The following is an 18,318-nucleotide window of genomic DNA, read 5'->3' on the forward strand; positions in this document are numbered from 1 at the left end:
AGTGGGAGAGCAATAGTGGTAGGGGCTTCTATAGATAGGCGTTTCTGTGGCTGTAGACGTGAATCCAGGATGGTTTGTTGCCTCCCTGGTGCCAGGGTCAAGGATGTCACTGAGCGGCTGCAGGGCATTCTGGAGGGGGAGGGTGAACAGCCAGAGGTCGTGGTCCACATTGGTACCAACGACATAGGTAAAAAGAGGGATGAGGTCCTGCAGCAAGAATTTAGGGAGCTAGGTGGAAGATTAAAGAGCAGGACCTCAAAAGTTGTAATCTCTGGATTACTCCCGGTGCCACGTGCTAGTGAGTATAGGAATAGGAAGATAGAACAGATGAATGCGTGGCTAAAGGGATGGTGCAGGAGGGAGGGCTTTAGTTTCCTGGATCACTGGGTCTGCTTCTGGGAAAGGTGGGACTTGTACAAGTCGGACGGTTTACACCTGAACCAGAGGGGGACCAATATCCTTGCGGGGAGGTTTGCTAGCACTGCTGGGGGGGGGTTTAAACTAACTTGGCAGGGGGATGGGATACAGAGTGGAGCTATAGTAGGGGGTGATTTACAGCCAAATACGGAGGAAAAAACAAGTCAGCTGGGAAGGCAGAGCAAATATGTGAAGGCAAAAGGGAATATGGCAAGGCTGGAAGGCATTTATTTTAATGCAAGGAGTCTTGCAAACAAGGTGGATGAACTGAAGTTGTTGTTGAACACATGGGAGTACGATATTGTTGCTATCACGGAGACATGGTTGAGGGAGGGTCAGGACTGGCAGCTCAATATTCTGGGGTATAGAATCTTCAGGCGAGACAGAGGGGGATGTAAAAGGGGAGGGGGTGTTGCAATATTAATTAAGGAGTCAGTTACTGCTGTAAGGAGGGATGATATATTAGCGGGTTCCTCTAATGAGGCCATATGGGTAGAACTTAAAAACAAAAAGGGGGCAAGCACTTTGCTGGGAGTGTACTATAGGCCCCCAAACAGTCAGGGGGAGATAGAGGAACAGATATGTAGGCAAATCTCAGAGAAGTGCAAAAATAATAGGGTAATAATAGTGGGGGATTTCAACTTCCCCAATATTAATTGGGATAGTCAGAGTGTGAAAGGCTTAGAGGGTGCAGAATTCTGAAAGTGCATCCAGGAGAGCTTTTTGAGCCAACATGTAGAAAGTCCTACAAGAGAGGGGGCGGTACTGGACCTAATTCTGGGGAATGTAGCCGGGCAAGTGGTGGAAGTGTCAGTAGGAGAGCATTTTGGCGACTGTGACCAAAATTCGGTGAGATTTAAGGTGGTCATGGAAAAAGACAAAGACGGCCTGGAAATAAGGGTTCTAAATTGGCCGATTTTAAAATGATAAGGCAGGATCTGGCCAAAGTGGACTGGGAGCAGCTACTTATAGGAAAATCCACATCAAAACAGTGGGAGACTTTCAGAAGGGAAATAGAGAGAGTACAACGCCAACATGTTCCTGTAAAGGTCAAGGGTGGGACCAACAAGCAAAGGGAACCTTGGATGACAAGGGATATACAAAAATGCATTAGGAAAAAAAGGGGGGCTTTTGGCAGTTACAAAAGACTAAAGACGGAGGAAGCCCTAGAGGAGTATAAAAAGTGCAGGGGCATACTTAAAAAAGAAATTAGGAGGGCGAGGAGGGGCCATGAAATAACACTGGCGAGCAAAATAAAGGAAAATCCTAAGATGTTTTATAAGTATATTAAGGGCAAGAGGATAACCAGGGAAAGGGTAGGGCCCATTAGGGACCAAAGTGGCAATCTGTGTGTAGAGCCAGATGATGTAGGCGGGGTTTTAAATGAATTTTTTGCATCTGTGTTCACTATGGAGAAAGACGATGTAGACATAGAAATCGGGCAAGGGGACTGTGACATACTTGAACATATTAGCATCGAGAGGGAGGAGGTACTAGCGGTTTTAGCAGGCCAAAAAGTGGATAAATCCCCAGGCCCGGACGAGATGTATCCCAGGCTGCTGTGGGAGGCAAAGGAGGAGATTGCAGGGGCTCTGACACAAATTTTCAGAACCTCTCTGGCCACAGGGGATGTACCAGAGGACTGGAGAACAGCTAATGTAGTACCATTATACAAGAAGGGTAGCAGGGATAAACCAGGGAATTACAGGCCAGTGAGCCTAACATCTGTGGTAGGGAAATTATTGGAAAAAATTCTGAGGGACAAAATTAGTCTCCACTTGGAGAGGCAAGGATTAATCGGGGATAGTCAGCATGGCTTTGTCAAGGGTAAATCATGTCTGACAAATCTGATTGAATTTTTCGAGGGGGTGACTAGGTGTGTGGATGAGGGAAATGCTGTGGATGTGGTTTACATGGACTTCAGCAAAGCTTTTGACAAAGTCCCGCATAGGAGACTGGTCAAGAAGGTAAGAGCCCATGGGATCCAGGGTGCCTTGGCGCGTTGGATCCTAAACTGGCTGAGTGGCAGGAGGCAGAGGGTGATGGTCGAAGGTTGCTTTTGTGACTGGAAGCCTGTGTCCAGTGGGGTACCTCAGGGATTGGTGCTGGGTCCCTTGCTGTTTGTGATCTACATAAATGATTTGGATGAGAATGTAAAAGGTATGATCAGTAAGTTCGCGGATGACACGAAAATTGGTGGGGTGGTAAATTGCGAGGAGGAAAGCCTCAGGCTACAGGACGATATAAACGGGTTGGTCAGATGGGCGGAAAAGTGGGAGGTGATGCATTTTGGACGGACAAATAAGGCAAGGGAATACACAATGAGTGGTAGGACCCTAGGAAGTACAGAGGGTCAGAGGGACCTTGGTGTACATGTACATAGATCCCTGAAGGCAGTGGAACAGGTAGATAAGGTGGTTAAAAAGGCATATGGGATACTTGCCTTCTTTAGCCGAGGCATAGAATATAAGAGCAGGGAGGTTATGATGGAGCTGTACAAAACGCTGGTGAGGCCACAGCTGGAGTACTGTGTGCAGTTCTGGTCGCCTCACTATAGGAAGGATGTGATTGCTTTGGAGAAGGTGCAGAGAAGATTCACCAGGATGTTACCTGGGATGGAGCGCCTCAGCTATGAAGAAAGACTAAACAGGCTGGGGTTGTTTTCCTTGGAGCAAAGAAGGCTGAGGGGGGACCTGATTGAGGTGTACAAAATGATGAGGGGCATAGATAGGGTAGATAAAGAGGAACTTTTCCCCTTAGCAGGGGGGTCAATAACAAGGGGGCATAGATTCAGGGTAAGGGGCAGGAGATTTAGAGGGGATTTGAGGAGGAACTTTTTCACCCAGAGGGTGGTTGGAATCTGGAACTCACTGCCTGAAAGGGTGGTAGAGGCAGGAACCCTCACAACATTCAAGAAGCATTTGGATGAGCACTTGAAATGCCACTGCATACAAGGCTATGGACCAAATGCTGGAAAATGGGATTAGACTGGACAGGGATTGATGGACAGCGCAGTCACGATGGGCCGAAGGGCCTCTTTCTGTGCTGTATAACTCTATGACTCTAAGGCAATGTGTAATGAAGATATACCCCTACAACACAAGGTGGACAACTTCTTGTTTGCCTACCGGAATGCGACACATGCGGTTACCAACCAAACCCCAGCCATGATGTTCTTCAATCGAAGATTACGATGCCGCTTGGATTTGGTTAAGCCAAACGTCCGAAGAGATGTGGAGAGCAGGCAGTTTCAGAATATGAATGAAAGGCCGACCAGGAGTTTTAAGATAGGTCAACCAGTTTTGGCCCGGGACTACCGCACTGAGAAATGGCAGCCAGGAACGATTTGTACACGGCAAGGACCTCTCATGTATACCGTGGACGTTGGAGAAAGCATTGTAAGGCGCCATGCTGACCAGATTCTAGAGTCACTGGAAAACGTCAACTCCACACCACGATCTGATACACCTGGCAATGAAATCGACGTACCAATTGCAGCTACCGCAGAATCGGTGATATTGGAAGCAGATGAACCAAACAACGACATTGATCTCGACTCAACATTGCCAGAAGAACCTGATACCCCAAAGAGGCGTTATCCAGACAGAATCAGGAAGCCTCCTCAAAGACTGAACTTATAATTGCTTAAACTTAACCAATGTATCTCGCAACCGTAATTGTGATTGTAATTAGTTATTAAATGAATGTTATGTACTGTTTATCTAAAAGGGGAGGAATTGTTGTGTATGCACCTTTAAGAGAATAACTGGTCTCAGACTGCAATACCGGCAGTGACCACCCCTGTATAAAAGGCGCTAGTGAGCCTCTGTGTTTTTAGTTTCACTATTGACTTCCACCAGTAAAGACTTATTTTGTTCCACTCCTGCTGTCCGTGTCTCAATCATTCACGGACGTAATAGCCTCCTCCTGTTCCTGTGTAACAGGCTCGATGGGCTGAATGGCCTTCTCCTGTTCCTATGTAACAGGCACAATGTGCTGAATGGCCTCCTCCTGTTCCTGTGTAACAGGCTCCAGGTGCTGAATGGGCCTCCTCCATTTCCTAATGTAACAGGCTCTAGGGGTTGAATGGCCTCCTCCTTTTCCTGTGTAACAGGCTCCATGGGCTGAATGGCCTCCTTCTGTTCCTGTGTAACAGGCGTGAGGGGCTGAATGGCCTTCTCCTGTCCCTGTGTAACGGGCTCGAGGGACTGAATGGCCTCCTCCTGTTCCTGTGTAATAGGCTCGAGTGTCTGAATGGTCTCCACCTGTTCCTGTGTAACAGGTTCGAGGGGCTGAATGGCCTCCTCCTGTTCCTGTGTAATAGGCTCAATGGACTGAATGGCCTCCTCCTGTTCCTGTGTAACAGGCTCGAGAGGCTGAATGGCCTGCTCCTGTTCCTTGTATCAGGCTCGATGGGCTGAATGGCCTCCTCCTGTTCCTGCGTAATAGTCCCGAGGGGCTGAATGGCCTCCTTTTTTACCTATGTAACAGGCTTAAGGGGCTGTATTCCCTCCTCCATTTCCTAATGTAACAGCGTCTTGGGGTTGAATGGCTCATCCTGTTCCCTTGTAACAGTCTCTAGGGGCTGAATGGGCCACCTCCATTTCCTGATGTAACAGGCTCTAGATGTTGAATGGCCTTCTCCTGTTCCTGTGTAACAGGCTCCAAGGGCAGAATGGCATCCTCCTGTTCCTGTGTAACAGGCTCGAGGGGCTGAATGGCCTCCTCCTGTTCCTGTGTAACAGGCTCGATGGGCTGTATGGTCTCCTGCTGTTCCCGTGTAACAGTCTCCAGGGGCTGAGTGGCCTCCTTTTACCTATGTAACAGGCTCGAGGGACTGTATTCTCTCCTCCTGTTCCTGTCTAACAGGCTCGATGGACTGACTGGCCTTCTCCTGTTCCTATGTAACAGGCACGAGGGGCTGGATGGCCTCCTCCTGTTCCTGTGTAACAGGCTGGAAGGGCTGAATGGCCTCCTCAAATTCGTGTGTTACAGGCTCGATCTGCTGAATGGCCTCCTCCTGTTCCTGTGTAACTGGCTCGAGGGGCTGAATGGCCTGTTCCTGTGTTACCGGCTCAAGGGACTGAATGGCCTCTTCCTGTTTCTGCGTAACAGGCTCGAGGGGCTAAATGGCCTCCTCCTGTTCCTGTGTAACAGGCTCGAGGGGCTGAATGGGCCTCCTCCTGTTCCTAAGGTAAAAGGCTCCAGGGGCTGAATGGGTCTCCTCCATTTCCTAATGTAACAGGCTCAAGGGCCTGAATGGCATTCTCCTGTTCCTGTGTAACAGGCTCAAGGGCCTGAATGGCATCCTGCTGCTCCTGTGCAACAGACTCGATGTGCTGAATGGCCTCCTCCTGTTCCTGTGCAACTGGCTCGAGGGGCTGAATGACCTCCTCCTGTTCCTGTGTAACAGGCTCGATGGGCTGAATGGCCTTCTCCTGTTCCTGTGTAACTGGCTCGAGGGGCTGAGTGGCCTCCTCCTGTTCCTGTGTTACAGGCTCACAAGACTAAATGGCCTCCTGCTTTTCCAGAGTAACAGCCTCAAAATGTTGAATGGCCTCCTCCAGTTCCTGTGTAACAGGCTCGAGGGCCTGAATGGCCCCTTCCTGTTCCTAATGTAACAGGCTCGAGGAGCTGAATGACCTCCTCCTGTTCCTGTGTAACAAGATCGATGGCCTGAATGGCCACCTCCTGGTCCTATGTAACAGACTCGTGTGGCTGAATGGCCTCCTCCTGATCCTGTTTAAGAGGCTCGAGCGGCTGAATGGCCTCCTCCTGTACCTGTGTAACGGGCTCGAGGGTCTGAATGTCCTCCTCCTGTTCCTGTGTAACAGGTTCGAGGGGCTGAATGGCCTCCTCCTGTTCCTGTGTATTAGGCTCAATGGGCTGAATGGCCTCCTCCTGTTCCTGCGTAACAGTCCAGAGGGGCTGAATGGCCTCCTATTTTACCTATGTAACAGGCTTAAGGGGCTGTATTTCCTCCTCCATTTCGTAATGTAACAGCATCTTGGGGCTGAATGGCCTCTTCCTGTTCCTACGTAACAGGCTCTAGGGGCTGAATGGGCCACCTCCATTTCCTGATGTAACAGGCTCTAGATGTTGAATGGCCTCCTCCTGTTCCTGTGTAACAGGCTCCAAGGGCAGAATGGCATCCTCCTGTTCCTGTGTAACAGGCTCGAGGGGCTGAATGGCCTCCTCCTGTTCCTGTGTAACAGGCTCGAGGGGCTGAGTGGCCTCCTTTTCCGAATGTTACAGGCTTGAGGGACTGTATTCTCTCCTCCTGTTCCTGTCTAACAGGCTCGATGGACTGACTGGCCTTCTCCTGTTCCCATGTAACAGGCATGAGGGGCTGGATGGCCTCCTCCTGTTCCTAAGGTAACAGGCTCGATGGGCTGAATGGCCTCCTCCTGTTCCTGTGTAACAGGCTCGATGGTCTAAATGGCCCCTTCCTGTTCCAATCTAACTGGTTCGAGGGGCTGAATGGCCTCCTGTTCCTGTGTAGCAGGCTCCAGGTGATGAATGGCCTTCTCCTGTTCCTGTGTAACAGGTTCGAGGGGCTGAATGGCCTCCTCCTGTTGCTGAGTAATAGGCTCGAGTGGCTGAATGGTCTCCTCCTGTTCCTGTGTAAGAGGTTCGAGGGGCTGAATGGCCTCCTATTTTACCTATGTAACAGGCTTGAGGGGCTGTATTCCCTCCTCCATTTCCGAATGTAACAGGGTCTTGGGGTTGAATGGCCTCATCCTGTTCCCGTGTAACAGCCTCGAGGGGCTGAATGGGCCTCCTCCTGTTCCTAAGGTAACAGGTTCTAGGGGCTGAATGGGCTGCCTCCATTTCCTGATGTAACAGGCTCTAGATGTTGAATGGCCTTCTCCTGTTCCTGTGTAACAGGCTCCGTGGGCTGAATGGTCTCCTCCTGTTCCTGTGTAACAGGCTCGAGGGGCTGAATGGCATCCTCCTGTTCCTGTGTAACAGGCCTGAGGGGCTGATTGGCATCCTCTTGTTCCCGTGTAACAGGCTCGATGGGCTGAATGGCCTCCTCCTGTTCCCATGTAACAGGCTTGAGGGGCTGAGTGGCCTCCTCTTTTACCTATGTAACAGGCTCGAGGGACTGTATTCCCTCCTCCTGTTCCTGTGTAACAGGCTTGATGGACTGACTGGCCTTTTCCTGTTCCTATGTAACAGGCACGAGGGGCTGAATGGCCACCTCCTGTTCCTGTGTAACAGGCTCGAGGGGCTAAATGCCACTTCCAGTTCATGTGTAACAGGCTCGATCTGCTGAATGGCATCCTCCTGTTCCTGTGTAACTGGCTCGAGGGGCTGAATGGCCTCCTGTTCCTGTGTAACAGGCTCCAGGTGATGAATGGCCTTCTCCTGTTCCTGTGTAACTGGCTCGAGGTGCTGAGTGGCCTCCTCCTTTTCCTGTGTAACTGGCTCAATTGTCTAAATGGCCCCTTCCTGTTCCAGTGTAACTGGCTCGAGGGGCTGAATGGCCTCCTGTTCCTGTGTAACAGGCTCCAGGTGATGAATGGCCGCCTCCTGTTCCAGTGCAACTGGTTCGAGGGTTGAGTGGCCTCCTCCTGTTCCTGTGTAACAGTCTCGAAGCGCTGAATGGCCTCCGCCTTTTCATATGTAAAAGGGTCGAGTGGCTAAATGGCCTCCTCCATTTCCTAATGTAACAGGGTCTTGGGGTTGAATGGCCTCCTCCTGTTCCTGTGTAACAGCCTCGAGGGGCTGAATGGGCCTCCTCCTGTTCCTAAGGTAACAGGCTCTAGGGGCTGAATGGGCCCCCTCCATTTCCTGATGTGACAGGCTCCAGGTGATGAATGGCCTTCTCCTGTTCCTGTGTAACAGGCTCGAGGGGCTGAATGGCATCCTCCTGTTCCTGTGTAACAGGCTCGAGGGGCTGAATGGCATCCTCCTGTTCCTGTGTAATAGGCTCGAGGGGCTGAATGGCCTCCTCCTGTTCCCGTGTAACAGGCTCGATGAGCTGAATGGCCTCCTCCTGTTCCTGCGTAACTGGCTTTGAGGGGCTGAATGGCCTCCTCCTGTACCCGTGTAACAGGTTCGATGAGCTGAATGGCCTCCTCCTGTTCCTGTGTAACTGGCTTTGAGGGGCTGAATGGCCTACTCCTGTTCCTGTGTAACAGGCTCAAGGGGCTGAATGGCCTCCTCCTGTTCTTGTGCATCTGGTTCGAGGGGCTGAATGGCCTCCTCCTTTTCATGTGTAACAAGCTCGAAATGCTGAATGGGCACCTGCTGATCCTGTGTAACAGGCTCGAGTGGCTGAATGGGCCTGCTCCTGTTCCTGTGTAACAGGCTCGAGGGGCTGAATGGCCTCCTCCAGTTCGTGTGTAACAGGCTCGATCTGCTGAATGGCCTCCTCCTGTTCCTGTGTAACTGGCTCGAGGGGCTGAATGGCCTCCTGTTCCTGTGTAACAGGCTCGATGGTCTAAGTGGCCCCTTCCTGTTCCAGTGTAACTGGCTCGAGGGGCTGAATGGCCTCCTGTTCCTGTGTAACAGGCTCCAGGTGATGAATGGCCTTCTCCTGTTCCTGTGTAACTGGCTCGAGAGGCTGAGTGGCCTCCTCCTTTTCCTGTGTAACAGGCTCGATGGGCTGAATGGCCTCCTCCTGTTCCTATGTAACTGTCTCAATTGTCTAAATGGCCCCTTCCTGTTCCAGTGTAACTGGCTCGAGGGGCTGAATGGCCTCCTGTTCCTGTGTAACAGGCTCCAGGTGATGAATGGCCGCCTCCTGTTCCAGTGCAGCTGGCTCGAGGGTTGAGTGGCCTCCTCCTGTTCCTGTGTAATAGGCTCGAGGGGCTGAATGGCCTCCTCCTGTTCCCGTGTAACAGGCTCGATGAGCTGAATGGCCTCCTCCTGTTCCTGTGTAACTGGCTTTGAGGGGCTGAATGGCCTCCTCCTGTACCCGTGTAACAGGCTCGATGAGCTGAATGGCCTCCTCCTGTTCCTGTGTAACTGGCTTTGAGGGGCTGAATGGCCTCCTCCTGTTCCTGTGTTACCGGCTCAAGGGACTGAATGGCCTCTTCCTGTTTCTGCGTAACAGGCTCGAGGGGCTAAATGGCCTCCTCCTGTTCCTGTGTAACAGGCTCGAGGGGCTGAATGGGCCTCCTCCTGTTCCTAAGGTAAAAGGCTCCAGGGGCTGAATGGGTCTCCTCCATTTCCTAATGTAACAGGCTCAAGGGCCTGAATGGCATTCTCCTGTTCCTGTGTAACAGGCTCAAGGGCCTGAATGGCATCCTGCTGCTCCTGTGCAACAGACTCGATGTGCTGAATGGCCTCCTCCTGTTCCTGTGCAACTGGCTCGAGGGGCTGAATGACCTCCTCCTGTTCCTGTGTAACAGGCTCGATGGGCTGAATGACCTCCTCCTGTTCCTGTGTAACAGGCTCGATGGGCTGAATGGCCTTCTCCTGTTCCTGTGTAACTGGCTCGAGGGGCTGAGTGGCCTCCTCCTGTTCCTGTGTTACAGGCTCACAAGACTAAATGGCCTCCTGCTTTTCCAGAGTAACAGCCTCAAAATGTTGAATGGCCTCCTCCAGTTCCTGTGTAACAGGCTCGAGGGCCTGAATGGCCCCTTCCTGTTCCTAATGTAACAGGCTTGAGGAGCTGAATGACCTCCTCCTGTTCCTGTGTAACAAGATCGATGGCCTGAATGGCCACCTCCTGGTCCTATGTAACAGACTCGTGTGGCTGAATGGCCTCCTCCTGATCCTGTTTAAGAGGCTCGAGCGGCTGAATGGCCTCCTCCTGTACCTGTGTAACGGGCTCGAGGGTCTGAATGTCCTCCTCCTGTTCCTGTGTAACAGGTTCGAGGGGCTGAATGGCCTCCTCCTGTTCCTGTGTATTAGGCTCAATGGGCTGAATGGCCTCCTCCTGTTCCTGCGTAACAGTCCAGAGGGGCTGAATGGCCTCCTATTTTACCTATGTAACAGGCTTAAGGGGCTGTATTTCCTCCTCCATTTCGTAATGTAACAGCATCTTGGGGCTGAATGGCCTCTTCCTGTTCCTACGTAACAGGCTCTAGGGGCTGAATGGGCCACCTCCATTTCCTGATGTAACAGGCTCTAGATGTTGAATGGCCTCCTCCTGTTCCTGTGTAACAGGCTCCAAGGGCAGAATGGCATCCTCCTGTTCCTGTGTAACAGGCTCGAGGGGCTGATTGGCTTCCTCCTGTTCCTGTGTAACAGGCTCGAGGGGCTGAATGGCCTCCTCCTGTTCCTGTGTAACAGGCTCGATGGGCTGAGTGGCCTCCTTTTCCGAATGTTACAGGCTTGAGGGACTGTATTCTCTCCTCCTGTTCCTGTCTAACAGGCTCGATGGACTGACTGGCCTTCTCCTGTTCCCATGTAACAGGCATGAGGGGCTGGATGGCCTCCTCCTGTTCCTAAGGTAACAGGCTCGATGGGCTGAATGGCCTCCTCCTGTTCCTGTGTAACAGGCTCGATGGTCTAAATGGCCCCTTCCTGTTCCAATCTAACTGGCTCGAGGGGCTGAATGGCCTCCTGTTCCTGTGTAGCAGGCTCCAGCTGATGAATGGCCTTCTCCTGTTCCTGTGTAACAGGTTCGAGGGGCTGAATGGCCTCCTCCTGTTGCTGAGTAATAGGCTCGAGTGGCTGAATGGTCTCCTCCTGTTCCTGTGTAAGAGGTTCGAGGGGCTGAATGGCCTCCTCCTGTTCCTGTGTAATAGGCTCAATGGGCTGAATGGCCTCCTCCTGTTCCTGCGTAACAGTCCCGAGGGGCTGAATGGCCTCCTATTTTACCTATGTAACAGGCTTGAGGGGCTGTATTCCCTCCTCCATTTCCGAATGTAACAGGGTCTTGGGGTTGAATGGCCTCATCCTGTTCCCGTGTAACAGCCTCGAGGGGCTGAATGGGCCTCCTCCTGTTCCTAAGGTAACAGGTTCTAGGGGCTGAATGGGCCGCCTCCATTTCCTGATGTAACAGGCTCTAGATGTTGAATGGCCTTCTCCTGTTCCTGTGTAACAGGCTCCGTGGGCTGAATGGTCTCCTCCTGTTCCTGTGTAACAGGCTCGAGGGGCTGAATGGCATCCTCCTGTTCCTGTGTAACAGGCCTGAGGGGCTGATTGGCATCCTCTTGTTCCCGTGTAACAGGCTCGATGGGCTGAATGGCCTCCTCCTGTTCCCATGTAACAGGCTTGAGGGGCTGAGTGGCCTCCTCTTTTACCTATGTAACAGGCTCGAGGGACTGTATTCCCTCCTCCTGTTCCTGTGTAACAGGCTTGATGGACTGACTGGCCTTTTCCTGTTCCTATGTAACAGGCACGAGGGGCTGAATGGCCACCTCCTGTTCCTGTGTAACAGGCTCGAGGGGCTAAATGCCACTTCCAGTTCATGTGTAACAGGCTCGATCTGCTGAATGGCATCCTCCTGTTCCTGTGTAACTGGCTCGAGGGGCTGAATGGCCCCCTGTTCCTGTGTAACAGGCTCGATGGTCTAAGTGGCCCCTTCCTGTTCCAGGGTAACTGGCTCGAGGGGCTGAATGGCCTCCTGTTCCTGTGTAACAGGCTCCAGGTGATGAATGGCCTTCTCCTGTTCCTGTGTAACTGGCTCGAGGTGCTGAGTGGCCTCCTCCTTTTCCTGTGTAACTGGCTCAATTGTCTAAATGGCCCCTTCCTGTTCCAGTGTAACTGGCTCGAGGGGCTGAATGGCCTCCTGTTCCTGTGTAACAGGCTCCAGGTGATGAATGGCCGCCTCCTGTTCCAGTGCAACTGGCTCGAGGGTTGAGTGGCCTCCTCCTGTTCCTGTGTAACAGTCTCGAAGCGCTGAATGGCCTCCGCCTTTTCATATGTAAAAGGGTCGAGTGGCTAAATGGCCTCCTCCATTTCCTAATGTAACAGGGTCTTGGGGTTGAATGGCCTCCTGTTCCTGTGTAACAGCCTCGAGGGGCTGAATGGGCCTCCTCCTGTTCCTAAGGTAACAGGCTATAGGGGCTGAATGGGCCCCCTCCATTTCCTGATGTGACAGGCTCCAGGTGATGAATGGCCTTCTCCTGTTCCTGTGTAACAGGCTCGAGGGGCTGAATGGCATCCTCCTGTTCCTGTGTAACAGGCTCGAGGGGCTGAATGGCATCCTCCTGTTCCTGTGTAATAGGCTCGAGGGGCTGAATGGCCTCCTCCTGTTCCCGTGTAACAGGCTCGATGAGCTGAATGGCCTCCTCCTGTTCCTGCGTAACTGGCTTTGAGGGGCTGAATGGCCTCCTCCTGTACCCGTGTAACAGGCTCGATGAGCTGAATGGCCTCCTCCTGTTCCTGTGTAACTGGCTTTGAGGGGCTGAATGGCCTACTCCTGTTCCTGTGTAACAGGCTCAAGGGGCTGAATGGCCTCCTCCTGTTCTTGTGCATCTGGTTCGAGGGGCTGAATGGCCTCCTCCTTTTCATGTGTAACAAGCTCGAAATGCTGAATGGGCACCTGCTGATCCTGTGTAACAGGCTCGAGTGGCTGAATGGGCCTGCTCCTGTTCCTGTGTAACAGGCTCGAGGGGCTGAATGGCCTCCTCCAGTTCGTGTGTAACAGGCTCGATCTGCTGAATGGCCTCCTCCTGTTCCTGTGTAACTGGCTCGAGGGGCTGAATGGCCTCCTGTTCCTGTGTAACAGGCTCGATGGTCTAAGTGGCCCCTTCCTGTTCCAGTGTAACTGGCTCGAGGGGCTGAATGGCCTCCTGTTCCTGTGTAACAGGCTCCAGGTGATGAATGGCCTTCTCCTGTTCCTGTGTAACTGGCTCGAGAGGCTGAGTGGCCTCCTCCTTTTCCTGTGTAACAGGCTCGATGGGCTGAATGGCCTCCTCCTGTTCCTATGTAACTGGCTCAATTGTCTAAATGGCCCCTTCCTGTTCCAGTGTAACTGGCTCGAGGGGCTGAATGGCCTCCTGTTCCTGTGTAACAGGCTCCAGGTGATGAATGGCCGCCTCCTGTTCCAGTGCAGCTGGCTCGAGGGTTGAGTGGCCTCCTCCTGTTCCTGTGTAATAGGCTCGAGGGGCTGAATGGCCTCCTCCTGTTCCCGTGTAACAGGCTCGATGAGCTGAATGGCCTCCTCCTGTTCCTGTGTAACTGGCTTTGAGGGGCTGAATGGCCTCCTCCTGTACCCGTGTAACAGGCTCGATGAGCTGAATGGCCTCCTCCTGTTCCTGTGTAACTGGCTTTGAGGGGCTGAATGGCCTCCTCCTGTTCCTGTGTAACAGGCTCAAGGGGCTGAATGGCCTCCTCCTGTTCTTGTGCATCTGGTTCGAGGGGCTGAATGGCCTCCTCCTTTTCATGTGTAACAAGCTCGAAATGCTGAATGGGCACCTGCTGATCCTGTGTAACAGGCTCGAGTGGCTGAATGGCCTCCTCCAGTTCGTGTGTAACTGGCTCGATCTGCTGAATGGCCTCCTCCTGTTCCTGTGTAACTGGCTCGAGGGGCTGAATGGCCTCCTGTTCCTGTGTTACCGGCTCAAGGGACTGAATGGCCTCCTCCTGTTTCTGCGTAACAGGTTCGAGATGCTAAATGGCCTCCTCCTGTTACTGTGTAACAGGCTCGAGGGGCTGAATGGGCCTCCTCCTGTTCCTAAGCTAACAGGCTCGAGGGGCTGAATGGCCCTCCTCCATTTCCTAATGTAACAGGCTCTAGGGGTTGAACGGCCTCCTCCTTTTCCTGTGTAACAGGCTCCAGGTGATGAATGGCCCTCTCCTGTTCCTTTGTAACAGGCTCAAGGGCCTGAATGGCATCCTGCTGTTCCTGTGTAACAGACTCGATGTGCTGAATGGCCTCCTCCTGTTCCTGTGTAACAGGCTCGAGGGGCTGAATGGCCTTCTCCTGTTCCTATGTAACAGGCTCCATGGGCTGAATGGCCTCCTTCTGTTCCTGTGTAACAGGCTCCATGGGCTGAATGGCCTCCTTCTGTTCCTGTGTAACAGGCTCCATGGGCTGAATGGCCTCCTCCTGTTCCTGTGTAACAGGCTCGAGTGGCTGAATGGCCTGCTGTTCCTGTGTAACAGGCTCTAGGGGGCTGAATGGCCTCCTCCTGTTGCTTTGTAACAGGTTTGAGGGGCTGAATGGCCTCCTCCTGTTCCTGTGTAACAGGCCCTATCTCTGTAACCTCCTCCAGCCCCACAACCCTCCGAGATCTCTGCGCTCCTCCAATTCTGGCCTCTTGAGCATCCCCCGATTTCCATCGCTCCACCATTGGCGGCCGTGCCTTCAGCTGCCGGGGCCCTGAGCTCTGGAATTCCCTCCCTAAACCTCTCCGCCTCTCTCTCCTCCTTTTAGATGCTCCTTAAAACCCACCTATTCGACCCAGCTTTTGGTCACCTGCCCTAATATCTCCTGATGTGGCTTGTGTCAAATTTTGTTTGATAATCGCTCCCGTGAAGCACCCTGGGACATTTTACTACGTTAAAGGCGCTATATAAATGCAAGTTGACATCGTTTCTGTCTCAACCACTAACCCTGGAGTGAATCCCACAGCCTGACAACTCTCTGTGTGAAGACGTTCCTCCTTCAATCCGACCTAAATCGCTCACGTTTAATCTTGTATCTATGGCCCCTCATTCTAGACCCTCAGCTGTGCTCAGGAATCTCCTAACCAAACTCCCAAGAACGTTACACAGGCCGGGGTTCTGTTTCTGAGACGGAGTGTGCAGAGGGAGAGTCCCTACATGTCCCAGTCGGGAAAGGATAGAAGCATAGAAGCATAGAAGATAGGAGCAGGAGTAGGCCATTTGGCCCCTCGAGTCTGCTCCGCCATTCAATGCGATCATGGCTGATCATCCAAATTCAGTAGCCTGACCCTGCTTTCTCCCCATACCCCTTGATCCCTTTAGCCTTAAGAAATATATCCAACTCCTTCTTGAATATATTTAATGAATTGGCCTCAACTGCCTTCTGTGGTAGAGAATTCCACAGGTTCACCACTCTCTGGGTGAAGAAATTCCTCCTCATCTCAGTCCTAAATGGCTTACCCCTTATCCTTAGACTGTGACCCCTGGTTCTGGACTCCCCGACCATCGGGAACACCCTTCCTGCATCTAGTCTGTCTAGTCCTGTTAGAATTTTATAAGTTTCAATGAGATCCCCTGTCATTCTTCCAAACTCCAGCAAGTATAAGCCCAATCGACCCAATCTCTCCTCATACATCATTCCTGCCATCCCAGGTATCAGTCTGGTGAATTTTTGCTGCACTCCCTCCATGGCAAGAACATCCTTCCTCAGATAAGGCGACCAAAACTGCACACAATGCTCAAGGTGTGGTCTCACCGAGGCCCTGTGCAACTGCAGCAAGACATCCTTGTTCCTGTACTCGAATCCTCTCGCTACAAAGGCCAACATACCATTTGCCTTCTTAACCGCCTGCTGCACCTGCATGCTTACCTTCAGCGACTGGTGCAGAAGGACACCCAGGTCTCGTTGCACTTCCCCTTCTCCCAATCTATTGCCATTCAGATAATAATCTGCCTTCCTGTTTTTGCCACCAAAGTGGATAACCTTGCATTTATCCACATTATCATGCATCTGCCCAATCACCCAACCTGTCCAAATCATACTGGAGTTTCTCGGCATCCTCCTCACAGCACACACGCCCATCCAGCTTTGTGTCATCTGCAAACTTGGAGATATTACATCTAGTCCCCTCGACTAGATCATTAATATATATTGTATTGTGAATAGCTGGGGTCCTAGCACCGATCCCTGCGGTACCCCACTAGTCACTGCCTGCCACTCGGAAAAAGACCCGTTTATTCCAACTCTTTGCTTTCTGTCTGCCAACCAGTTCTCTATCCAAGTCAGTACCTTGCCCCCAATCCCATGTGCTTTAGCTTTACATGCTAATCTCTTATGCGGTACCTTATCAAAAGCCTTCTGAAAGTCCAAATACACCACATCCACTGGTTCTCCCTTATCTATTCTACCAGTTACATCCTCAAAAAATTCCAGTAGATTAGTCAAGCACGATTTACCTTTTGTAGGTGTCGGTTGGCTGAGGAATCCCAACACCCACCCATCCAAGTGTGTGCAGGGGACCTTCTAGAGTTCAATCTGATGAAGCCTAATTGGCACAGAGCGCTGGTGGGCTTCCTGCAGCCTCCACAACCAGGGCCACCTTTCCCAGTAGGGCTTATGTGGAGCTGAATGGGAGAGAATCCCAGGCCCTGGTATCGGGCCTACTCCTCCAAGCTCTGCTATCGGGCCTACTCCACCAGGACTCAGTATGGGCCTACACCTCCAGGCGTGGCATCAGGACTACTCCTCCAGGCTCCAGTATCGGGCCTACACCTCCAGGTGTGGTATCGGGACTACTCCTCCAGGCGTGGTATTGGGACTACTCCTCCAAGCGTGGTATCAGGGCTACTCCTCCAGGCTCCAGTATCGGGCCTACACCTCCAAGCGTGGTATCGGGACTACTCCTCCAGGCTCCAGTATCAGGCCTACACCTCCAAGCGTGGTATCGGGACTACTCCTCCAGGCTCCAGTATCAGGCCTACACCTCCAAGCGTGGTATCGGGACTACTCCTCCAGGCTCCAGTATCGGGACTACTCCTCCAGGCGTGGTATCGGGACTACTCCTCCAGGCTCCAGTATCGGGACTACTCCTCCAGGCGTGGTATCGGGACTACTCCTCCAGGCTCCAGTATCAGGCCTACTGCTCCAGGTGTGGTATCAGGAATACTCCTCCAGGCTCCAGTATCAGGCCTACACCTCCAGGTGTGGTATCAGGACTACTCCTCCAGGCTCCAGTATCAGGCCTACACCTCCAGGTGTGGTATCGGGACTACTCCTCCAGGCTCCAGTATCGGGACTACACCTCCAGGCGTGGTATCGGGACTACACCTCCAAGCGTGGTATCGGGACTACTCCTCCAGGCCCCAGTATCGGGCCTACACCTCCAGGTGTGGTATCGGGACTACTCCTCCAGGCTCCAGTATCGGGCCTACACCTCCAGGTGTGGTATCGGGACTACACCTCCAGGTGTGGTATTGGGACTACTCCTCCAGGCTCCAGTATCAGGCCTACACCTCCAGGTGTGGTATCGGGACTACACCTCCAGGTGTGGTATTGGGACTACTCCTCCAGGCTCCAGTATCGGGCCTACACCTCCAGGTGTGGTATCGGGACTACTCCTCCAGGCTCCAGTATCGGGCCTACACCTCCAGGTGTGGTATCGGGACTACACCTCCAGGTGTGGTATTGGGACTACTCCTCCAGGCTCCAGTATCAGGCCTACACCTCCAGGTGTGGTATCGGGACTACACCTCCAGGTGTGGTATTGGGACTACTCCTCCAGGCTCCAGTATCGGGCCTACACCTCCAGGTGTGGTATCGGGACTACTCCTCCAGGCTCCAGTATCAGGCCTACACCTCCAGGTGTGGTATCGGGACTACTCCTCCAGGCTCCAGTATCGGGACTACACCTCCAGGTGTGGTATTGGGACTACTCCTCCAGGCCCCAGTATTGGGCCTAATACTCCAGGCTCCCGTTAGCGAGCCAGGTCAGGCGATGAGTCATGGATAGCGCCCTGGACCACTTTGGGCCCTGCCAGTTTCGGGCATCGGATATGCCAATTCTGGTGAGGGTTGGTTGAGGTGCTAAGCTCCTGTCACCAGCTGTACCAGCTTGGGGTCTGCTTCAACTGTCCTTTAGAAAACGTCCCGCAGCCTAGTAAAGATGAACCAAATGACATCTGGTATTAATAATAAGGGCAGTAATCTTGTTGTCCTCCAGAGGGCAGCTCCCTCTTTGTTTTGCACCTGTTACAATGTTGGTCACATCAGAGTTGGACGTAGATAGCAGAGTGTAAGATGCTGAGAGAACTGTTTGTTGTCAAATAAGTCGGTTTGGCTGGTGAGAGATAGGGCTGCCGAACCAGGGAGAGACTCCACCTGCGGCT

General features: G+C 52.5%; 1 pseudogene; it reads right to left on the bottom strand.

Annotated features, from left to right (window-relative positions):
* LOC147109752 (uncharacterized) overlaps positions 1-18,111 on the bottom strand; it is a 56,657-nt pseudogene extending 38,546 nt beyond the window's left edge.
* Between the last annotated feature and the right edge of the window lie 207 nt (positions 18,112-18,318).

This window comes from Somniosus microcephalus, chromosome 12 (genome assembly GCF_052327205.1).
Source record: "Somniosus microcephalus isolate GS21.2 chromosome 12, FLI_Smic_1.0, whole genome shotgun sequence".
In the NCBI taxonomy this organism is placed as follows: domain Eukaryota; kingdom Metazoa; phylum Chordata; class Chondrichthyes; order Squaliformes; family Somniosidae; genus Somniosus; species Somniosus microcephalus.